This window comes from Elaeis guineensis, chromosome 16, assembly GCF_000442705.2.
Source record: "Elaeis guineensis isolate ETL-2024a chromosome 16, EG11, whole genome shotgun sequence".
NCBI classification, from domain to species: domain Eukaryota; kingdom Viridiplantae; phylum Streptophyta; class Magnoliopsida; order Arecales; family Arecaceae; genus Elaeis; species Elaeis guineensis.
In genome coordinates this window covers 29,790,711-29,800,347 of record NC_026008.2, presented here as the reverse complement: position 1 = coordinate 29,800,347, position 9,637 = coordinate 29,790,711, and the positions used below count along the sequence as shown (strand labels likewise).

The 9,637-nt window shown below is 50.8% G+C and overlaps 1 pseudogene; it reads right to left on the bottom strand.

Moving 5' to 3' along the window:
* Positions 1 to 8,922: 8,922 nt before the first annotated feature.
* Positions 8,923 to 9,309, bottom strand: LOC140854393 (uncharacterized; annotated as a pseudogene).
* Positions 9,310 to 9,637: the final 328 nt, after the last annotated feature.

Here is a 9,637-nt window from a genome sequence, read left to right as displayed (position 1 = left end):
CCCCCCATCCGGTCTGAATGGAACCGGGCCTTCGACTTTGCTCAAGTTAGGGCGAGGTTCTCCTCCTGTCTCTAACAGGGCTGTGGGGGCACATATGGGCGTTGTAAGGCCTCTCCCCCCATCCGGTCTAAATAGAATCGGGCCTTCGACTTTGCTCAAGTTAGGGCGAGGTTCTCCTCCTGTCCCTAACAGGGCTGTGGGGGCACATATGGGCGTTGTAAGGCCTCTCCCCCCATCCGGTCTAAATGGAACTGGGCCTTTGACTTTGCTCAAGTTAGGGTGAGGTTCTCCTCCTGTCCCTAACAGGGCTGTGGGGGCACATATGGGCGTTGTAAGGCCTCTCCCCCCATCCGGTCTAAATGGAATCGGGCCTTCGACTTTATGAGGTTGCCCTTTTGTTTTTGATATAGTTTGTTTGAATTGTCCAAAGACATGTGGGTATGCAATTTTCGATTAAAACGAAGTCACTGGTAGTACATCCGTAAGTTTTCTGAGCTCCACAGCCGCGGGAGGTCGGCTCCTCCAAGCTCCTTAAGATAATAAGTTCCAGGCCGGACTACTTCTTTGACTTCATAAGGTCCCTCCCAGTTTGGGGCGAGTTTCCCCCGGTCCTGAGGTTGCGAGACAGCAGCTCGTCGAAGCACTAGATCTCCTGCTTTAAAAGCTTTGTTCTTGACCCGGGCATTGTAATATCGAGCAACTTTTTATCTGTAGGCTGCCATTCGAACCTGAGCGATCTCCCATCTTTCTTCCAGCAGGTCGAGGTTGGCTCTAAGACTTTGCGAATTTTGGTGTTCGTCGAATGCCACGACTCGTGCCGACGGGAGTTTAAGCTCGATCGGGATGACGGCTTCCGTTCTGAAGGCTAAAGCAAAGGGGGTCTCCCCCGTAGGTAACCTCTGGGTAGTTCGATACGCCCATAGCACATGATAAAGCTCGTCCGCCCAAGTTTCTTTTGCTTTTTCAAGCCTTGTCTTAATCCCTTGTAAAAGGGTTCTGTTAGTCACCTCAGCTTCGTCATTCGCCTGAGGATGGGCTACTGACGTGAAGTTGTGGGAGATGTTTAGATCTTCACAGAATTCGGCGAATCTGGCTCCCGCGAATTGCCGCCCATTGTCAGTGATTAGGGTTCTAGGCAAACCGAACCTGCAAACGATTGATTTCCAGACGAAATCTTGCACTTTCGCTTCTGTGATTTTCGCTAGTGGTTCGGCTTCAACCCATTTGGTGAAGTAGTCGATCGCTACAAGGAGAAACTTCCTTTGTCCGGACGCCATGGGAAAGGGGCCAAGGATGTCCATCCCCCATTGTGCAAAAGGCCATGGGGCACTCAAGGGTGTGAGCCCAGTGGCGGGCTGTCTCTGGACGTTGGCGTATCTCTGACATCGATCACACTTTTTGACATATTTAATCGAATCATGATGCATCGTTGGCCAGTAGTATCCTTGGCGGAGTAGCTTGTGGGATAAAGACCTGGCTCCCAAATGGTTTCCGCAAACTCCCTCGTGTATTTCTCATAAGGCGTAGTCAGCTTCCGAGGGCCGGAGGTATTTTAAGAGGGGCAAGGAGTATGATCTCTTGTACAGTTTACCCTCATAAAGGAGGTATCTCGAGGCTTGATTTCGGAGTTTTCGAGCTTCTTTCGCATCCTGGGGGAGGACTCCATCTCTGAGATAGATTATCAGCGGGTCGACCCAGCTGGGCTCATGGTCGATCTCCATTACGGGCCGCGATTCTTCTGTACTCGGATGTTTTAGAACTTCAAAGAGGATGCCTTTGGGCAATTCGGCCGGAGCCGATGTCATCAGTTTGGAGAGAAGATCGGCTCTGGTATTCTCCAGCCTTGGAATCTGTTTAATGCTGAAGTTGCTGAAGACGGGGGTGAGCTCCTTTACCTTCTCAAGGTATCTGGTCATACTGTCCTCCCGCACTTCGAAACTCCCGCTGACTTGTCCCACCACTAGTTGGGAGTCGCTGTGTACCCGGAGTTGACCTATTTCCAGCTCTTTGGCGATCCTTAATCCTGCGATCAGAGCTTCATATTCCGCTCCATTGTTTGTTGCGGGAAACTCGAAACGCAGAGCGTACTCCGCGATGACTCCCTCCGGGCTGACCAAGATCAGGCCTGCACCCGCGCCTGCCATGTTGGAAGATCCGTCCATATAGAGGGTCCAAAAGCAATCGGAGGGATTGGCCTCTTCGTTGGGGGAGTTCGGGTGAGACTTCAGGTCGTCAACTTCGCCTTGCTCAGGCTCGGCCTCCTCTGAGATGGTGCACTCTACTATGAAATCTGTCAATATTTGGACCTTTATTGCTGGTCTAGGTCTGTAGTTGATGTCGAATTCTGTGAGCTCAATCGCCCATTTTGCCATTCTTCCGGAGGTGTCAGCCCGATGCAAAACCACCTTGATTGGTTGATCAGTGAGTAGCATCACGGTGTGCCCTTGAAAGTAGGATCGGAGCCTCCGAGCTGCAATCAACAAGGCGTAGGTCAGTTTTTCTAATTTGGTGTACCTGGTCTCGGCGTCCTTCAACGCGCGGCTAATGTAGTAGACTGGTCGCTGGACTTTCGTTTCTTCTTTGACAAGGACGGCCGCGAGGGCCGTGGGAGAGACCGCCAGGTACAAAAATAGTTCTTCTCCAGGTTCAGGCTTCGCCAGCAGCGGGGGTGAGCTAAGGTAGCTTTTTAATTCTTCAAACGCCTGTTGGCATTCAGAGGTCCAACAGAAGTTCTTCGGCTGCTTGAGGGTTTGAAAGAAGGGCAAGCACCGTTCGGCCGACCTCGCGACAAAGCGATTAAGAGCCGCTATCCTCCCTGTGAGGTACTGAACCTCCTTGATCGACTTTGGGGCGGTCATCTCTTGGATAGCGCAAATTTTCTCTGGACTGGCCTCAATCCCGCGCCCTGATACCATGAAGCCCAGGAACTTTCCTGAGGTTACCCCAAAAGCGCATTTAGTTGGGTTCAGCTTCATTCTATACTTTCGAAGGGCATCAAAGGTTTCCTCGAGGTCGGCGACATGATTTCTGGAAGATCTGCTTTTTACAAGCATATCATCCACGTAGACCTCCATGTTTCGGCCGATCTGCTCTTTGAAGATTTTGTTCACCAGCCGTTGGTAGGTTGCGCCCGCATTCTTGAGGCCGAATGGCATGACCCTGTAGCAGTAAAAGCCGCGATTAGTGATGAAAGCTGTCTTTTCTTCATCTTCCGATGCCATTCTAATTTGATTATAGCCGGAGAACGCGTCCATAAAAGTGAGGAGCTCATGGCCTGAAGTAGCGTCCACCAGTTGGTCGATTCTGGGAAGGGGGTAGCTGTCCTTTGGACAAGCCTTATTCAGCCTTTTGAAGTCTATACACATCCTCCACTTGCCGTTTGCTTTCTTGACCAAGACAACATTGAAAATCCAATCAGGATAATTGACTTCCTTAATGAATCCGGCATTGAGAAGCTTATCCACTTCCTTGGCTATCGCCTTCTGCCTCTCCGGGGCATGACTCCGGATTTTTTCTTTCGTCGGTCGATGCTTTGGATCGACAGCCAGATGATGCTCCATGACTTTCGTGTCAATCCCCGGCATGCCAGCTGGAACCGAAGCGAACACGTTCGCATTTCTTCGTAGAAAATCAATAAGACGCGTCCGCACCTCCTCCCCCAGGTTGGAACCAATTAGCACCACATGATCCGCGTTCCCATCATTCAAAGGGATTGGTACTAGATCTTCGATTGGGCCGCCCCTCTCTTCAGTGAGGTCATCGCGAGCATCCAATCCATCGACGGGACAGGGGTCCGATTGATCGCTTCTTTGCAAGGCGATGTTGTAGCAGTGTCTAGCTAGGGCTTGATCTCCCCAGACCTCTCCAATCCCCTGGCTGGTGGGGAACTTCAGTTTCAAATGGTAGGTCGATACGACAGCTCGAAGAGCATTAAGGCCGGGTCGGCCAAGGATTGCATTGTAGGTGGATGGCGCCTTTACCACCAAAAAATTCACCAGAGCCCTGGACTGCTTTGGATACTGACCCACGGTCACAGTCAAAGCTATCATTCCCTCCGTCGGAACGACGTCACCGGTAAACCCTATCAAGGGGGAGCAAATCGGTCTCAGATGACCGCCAAGAGTGGACATTCTTGAAAAGGCATCGTAGAACAAGATGTCGGCTGAACTTCCGTTGTCGACGAGAATGCGACGGACGTCGTAGTTTGCTATATTCAAGGAAACTACGACCGCGTCGTTATGAGGGAATTGGACTCCCTGAGTGTCTTCTTCGGTAAAGGTTATGGGTTCTTCAACTTTTTGCCGCTTGGGGGATGCAGCTGGTATGTTGGTTGTCTCCCGTCGGGATTCCCCCGAGATGGCATTGACGGAATCCGACAGAGGTCGGTCATCCGGCCACTCCTCATCGACGACCATAGCCGGAGATAATTGTGCAAAGGCCTCGCAAGAAGGCATCAGATGAAGGAAGGAGGAGTGGGTGCCGGAGAAGATGGCCGGAAGTGGATCCGTTGAGCGCTCCTTTAAGAACAAGGGTATTGCGAAGATGCCACCCTTCTTCTAGCGCCAATCCTGTTGGTGCAAAAATCCGCTTGCGCCGGAGAAGCTGGAGTCGGGGAAGTCGCGGTCGCCGTCGGGACCTGCAAGGGAAGTCTAAACCGGAGGTGGGGTTGCTCCGGCAAGACCCTCCGACGCTCAAGTCAGTTCTCTGCCTCAACAAGAATGGAGCGCTCGAACGGAGAATTTAGCAGAGTTTTGAGATAAGAAAATGAGCTTAGAGAATAACGTATCTGGGGTCCCTTTTATAGGCGGAGGGGGCTGTAGCCTGGTAGCGACATCCGTAACCGTCTGGTAGTGGGCCGCCCAGAGTCAGGAAGAATTTATTGCGGAGGGTAGTGGAGTGGGATCGTGGCTATCACCATGGCTCGCCACGTGGAATCAGTTACGGGGAGTGGAGCGATGTCCGCTATCGTGACTTGTCAGGGAGTGGTGGAATCGCACAGGATCCGCCGTAGGGAATGGAGCAGGATCGTGGCCGTTAATACAGCCTGTCAGGGAGTAACGGGGTCGCGTAGGGTCCGCCGCAGGAAGTGGAGCAGGATCGTGGTCGTTATGGTAGCCTGCCAGGGGGTGCAGATCCATCGACTGAGGTTCGGCAGCAGTCGGAGTCCGACCCCCGTAGGGGTCCGGACGAAGTCTGCTTGCAGCCATCAGAGTCGAGGACGAAGCCCGGTTCCCGCAGGAGTCCGGGCGTGGTCTTCCTGCAATTAAAGTTAAAGGCGAAGTCCGGCTCCCGTAAGAGTCTGGACGGGGCTTACCAGCAGTCATCGTTGAGGACGGAGCCCGGCTCCCGTAGGAGTCCGGGCGGAGTCTACTTGTTGTTGAAGTTATCGGCGGAGTCCGGCCCCCGTGGGAGTCCGGGCGCAGTCTGTCTGCAGCTGTTGGAGTCGAGGATGAAGCCCGGCTCCCGTAGGAGTCCGGGCAGAGTCTTCCTGCAATTAAAGTTAGAGATGAAGTTCGGCTCCCGTAGGAGTCCGGACAGGGCTTACCGGCAGCTGATGTTGAGGACGGAGTCCGACTCCCGTAGGAGTCCGGGCGGAGTCTACTTGCTGTTGAAGTTATCAGTGGAGTTCGGCCCCCGTGGGAGTCCGGACGCAGTCTGTCTTGCAGCCGTCGGAGTCGAGGACGTAGCCCGGCTCCCGTAGGAGTCCGGGCGGAGTCTTCCTGCAATTAAAGTTAGAGGCGAAGTTCGGCTCCCGTAGGAGTCCGGACAGGGCTTACCGGCAGCTGATGTTGAGGATGGAGCCCGGCTCCCGTAGGAGTCCGGGCGGAGTCTACTTGCTGTTGAAGTTATCGACGGAGTCCGGCCCCCGTAGGAGTCCGGACGCAGTCTGTCTTGCAGCCGTCGGAGTCGAGGACGTAGCCCGGCTTCCGTAGGAGTCCGGGCGGAGTCTTCCTGCAATTAAAGTTAGAGGCGAAGTTCGGCTCCCGTAGGAGTCTGGACAGGGCTTACCGGTAGCTGATGTTGAGGACGGAGCCCGGCTCCCGTAGAAGTCCGGACGGAGTCTACTTGCTGTTGAAGTTATCGACGGAGTCCAGCCCCCGTGGGAGTCCGGGCGCAGTCTGTCTGCAGCCGTTGGAGTCGAGGACGTAGCCCGGCTCCCGTAGGAGTCCGGGCGGAGTCTTCCTGCAATTAAAGTTAGAGGTGAAGTTCGGCTCCCGTAGGAGTCCGGACAGGGCTTACCGACAGCTGATGTTGAGGACGGAGCCCGGCTCCCGTAGGAGTCCAGGCAGAATCTACTTGCTGTTGAAGTTATCGGCGGAGTCCGGCCTCCGTGGGAGTCCGGACGCAGTCTGTCTTGCAGCCGTCGGAGTCGAGGACGTAGCCCGGCTCCCATAGGAGTCCGGGCAGAGTCTTCCTGCAATTAAAGTTAGAGGCGAAGTTCGGCTCCCGTAGGAGTCCGGATAGGGCTTACCGGCAGCTGATGTTGAGGACGGAGCCCGGCTCCCGTAGGAGTCCGGGCGGAGTCTACTTGCTGTTGAAGTTATCGACGGAGTCCGGCCCCCGTAGGAGTCCGGACGCAGTCTGTCTTGCAGCCGTCGGAGTCGAGGACGTAGCCCGGCTCCCGTAGGAGTCCGGGCGGAGTCTTCCTGCAATTAAAGTTAGAGGCGAAGTTCGGCTCCCGTAGGAGTCCGGACAGGGCTTACCGGCAGCTGATGTTGAGGACGGAGCCCGGCTCCCGTAGGAGTCCGGGCGGAGTCTACTTGCTGTTGAAGTTATCGGTGGAGTTCGGCCCCCGTGGGAGTCCGGGCGCAGTCTGTCTGCAGCCGTTGGAGTCGAGGACGTAGCTCGGCTCCCGTAGGAGTCCGGGCGGAGTCTTCCTGCAATTAAAGTTAGAGGCGAAGTTCGGCTCCCGTAGGAGTCCGGACAGGGCTTACCGGCAGCTGATGTTGAGAACGGAGCCCGGCTCCCGTAGGAGTCCGAACGGAGTCTACTTGCTGTTGAAGTTATCGGTGGAGTCCGGCCCCCGTGGGAGTCCGGACGCAGTCTGTCTTGCAGCCGTCGGAGTCGAGGACGTAGCCCGGCTCCCGTAGGAGTCCGGGCGGAGTCTTCCTGCAATTAAATTTAGAGGCGAAGTTCGGCTCCCGTAGGAGTCCGGACAGGGCTTACCGGCAGCTGATGTTGAGGATGGAGCCCGGCTCCCGTAGGAGTCCGGGCGGAGTCTACTTGCTGTTGAAGTTATCGGCGGAGTCCGGCCCCCGTAGGAGTCCGAACGCAGTCTGTCTTGCAGCTGTCGGAGTCAAGGACGTAGCCCGGCTCCCGTAGGAGTCCGGGCGAAGTCTTCCTGCAATTAAAGTTAGAGGCGAAGTTCGGCTCCCGTAGAAGTCCGGACAGGGCTTACCGGCAGCTGATGTTGAGGACGGAGCCCGGCTCCCGTAGGAGTCCGGGCGGAGTCTACTTGCTGTTGAAGTTATCGGCGGAGTCCGGCCCCCGTGGGAGTCCGGGCGCAGTCTGTCTGCAGCCGTTGGAGTCGAGGATGAAGCCCGGCTCCCGTAAGAGTCCGGGCGGAGTCTTCTTTTAAGGTCGGCCTTGTTGGCGGAGTCGTTGATTCTGTTGAGGACTTCGGCTGGGGGTATTTTATACCCAACAAATACTATATAAAATTATAGAGGGTTACATATGAATTCAGATACTCGGATACAGATCGGATAGTTATTTATCCATATATATATCTATTTTTCTTTGATGAATATAGATATTAATTGAATCCTTAAATTTCTGTTCATATCCGAATTAATTCAAATATGAAAACAGATCTGAATGAATAATATCCATATCACTTTCACCCTTAGCTTAAACCAAAGGCAGGCTAGCTCATTATACCTGGGAATTTTAATTAAATAACCATACATGATTTTTGAAGCAGCAACCACTATTAGCGAGTGATTTACATGATGTATATAAATCTCAGATAGTGTTATTTAAGAGGCTGGTTTTGGTATTGCTTTTATTTTCTATTATTATTTTAAAATTTTAGGAAGAAAAAAAAATGAACTACTGTGATCAAATTTTTCTGTTTTAAAACATTCTATAAAACATTTAGAGTTTGTGCTAGTCAAGATTTATTGTTCTCAAAAAAAAAGGAGAAAAGAAAAGAAAAGAAACTTAAAGCAGGAAATAGCAGAAAATTTGCCGAAATGCCATTTTAAAATTGATGCATTGATTTTATATCTCTAAAAATTAGTCAGCGGCACATTCATACATCACCTAGGGGCTCATGATCTCAATTTTACCAATAATTATGAATTTATCGTCAGTGAACAATAAAATCAGTGCCTCTAACAATATTTTCTATTAAATTGGTCAGTAAAAATGATATCTTAGTAGTTATATTGTCAAGTATCCATTAAAAATATTGTCCAGTATGGTATCAGATGCCCATTAAAAATATTGAGCGCTCGGAATTCAGAATTTGAAAACCTCGGTTGCATGTCACTGATGGTGCTATGGAGTTATTTGAACTGCCATTATCCCCAGACGCCCATATGCGTATCTAGGGCTATCAGCCACAGAGAAACATTAATCCAGCATAAATACCAACAAAATAACAAACCATCTCACAAACACAATAATAATGTCTCATTGTGGAATGTATATTGGATAGTGGATACCTTGATAGGAACCATCCTGGCTATCAGCAGCTCCCAATCAGATGTTTGCATTGGCTGGAAATTGAAGTTTATAATCTCTTTGGGATATAATGCTTTCACCGACAACGAAAGAAACAACTTAGAGCACAAGATCTACTTCAGGTGTTTGCTTACTCTCAACTGATCAGAAATAAATAAGATGTCAACAATCAAAAATCAAGACATCCACATCTGAAACTGATGCCCACAAAAGCTCTGTATATGTTAAGAATGTAACACACTATAAATCAACTATAGGAACTTATCTCTGCCAAGGTGCTGCAAATGGTAATTGATGGTCCTTGCTGGAGTTTTGGGTTTCCCTCTCTGCAATAAGGATCAAAGAATTGTGAATGACAGAGAAGTATGCTTTTAGAAACTAAAAATTCATTTTTGATGGTAAAAAATGTAAAATAAATTGATGCAATGGTAAATCTAGGCCCAATAATCAGTGGGGGAAAAAGGAGCAAGCAAGAGATCTTTCTGCCGGACGCATTTATCATCATTGTTCTTGTTCAGAGATAAGCAACCAAGGATTGACAACATCTCCTTCGTGCAAGGTTTCCCAGCAGCTCCAAACTTTTTTGGGGTTTATGTACAACCCACCAGCCTTCCGGCCCATGCTGCTGGTTTAATCAACTAAATAGAGAACAAGAAAGCCCCAGTACATTTAATTAATTCAGGAGAAAAGAGCAAACATTTCAGGTAGCAAGAAAGACCCAAGATTCTCAAACATTGCATGAATTTCTTGTTTACAAAGGATTCTTGAACAATTCCAATCATATGCATTGAGAAGAAGCACATTCAAAGAGCATCCATCCAGTCAAACAATACAGAAGTCTCATCAGAAACTTGGCTCGGACTATGTAGAATCATCCATTGATTTGTAGCATATATTACAAAATTACCTACTCTTACTCTTCTCGTAACACTAGCAACAAACAATAAAA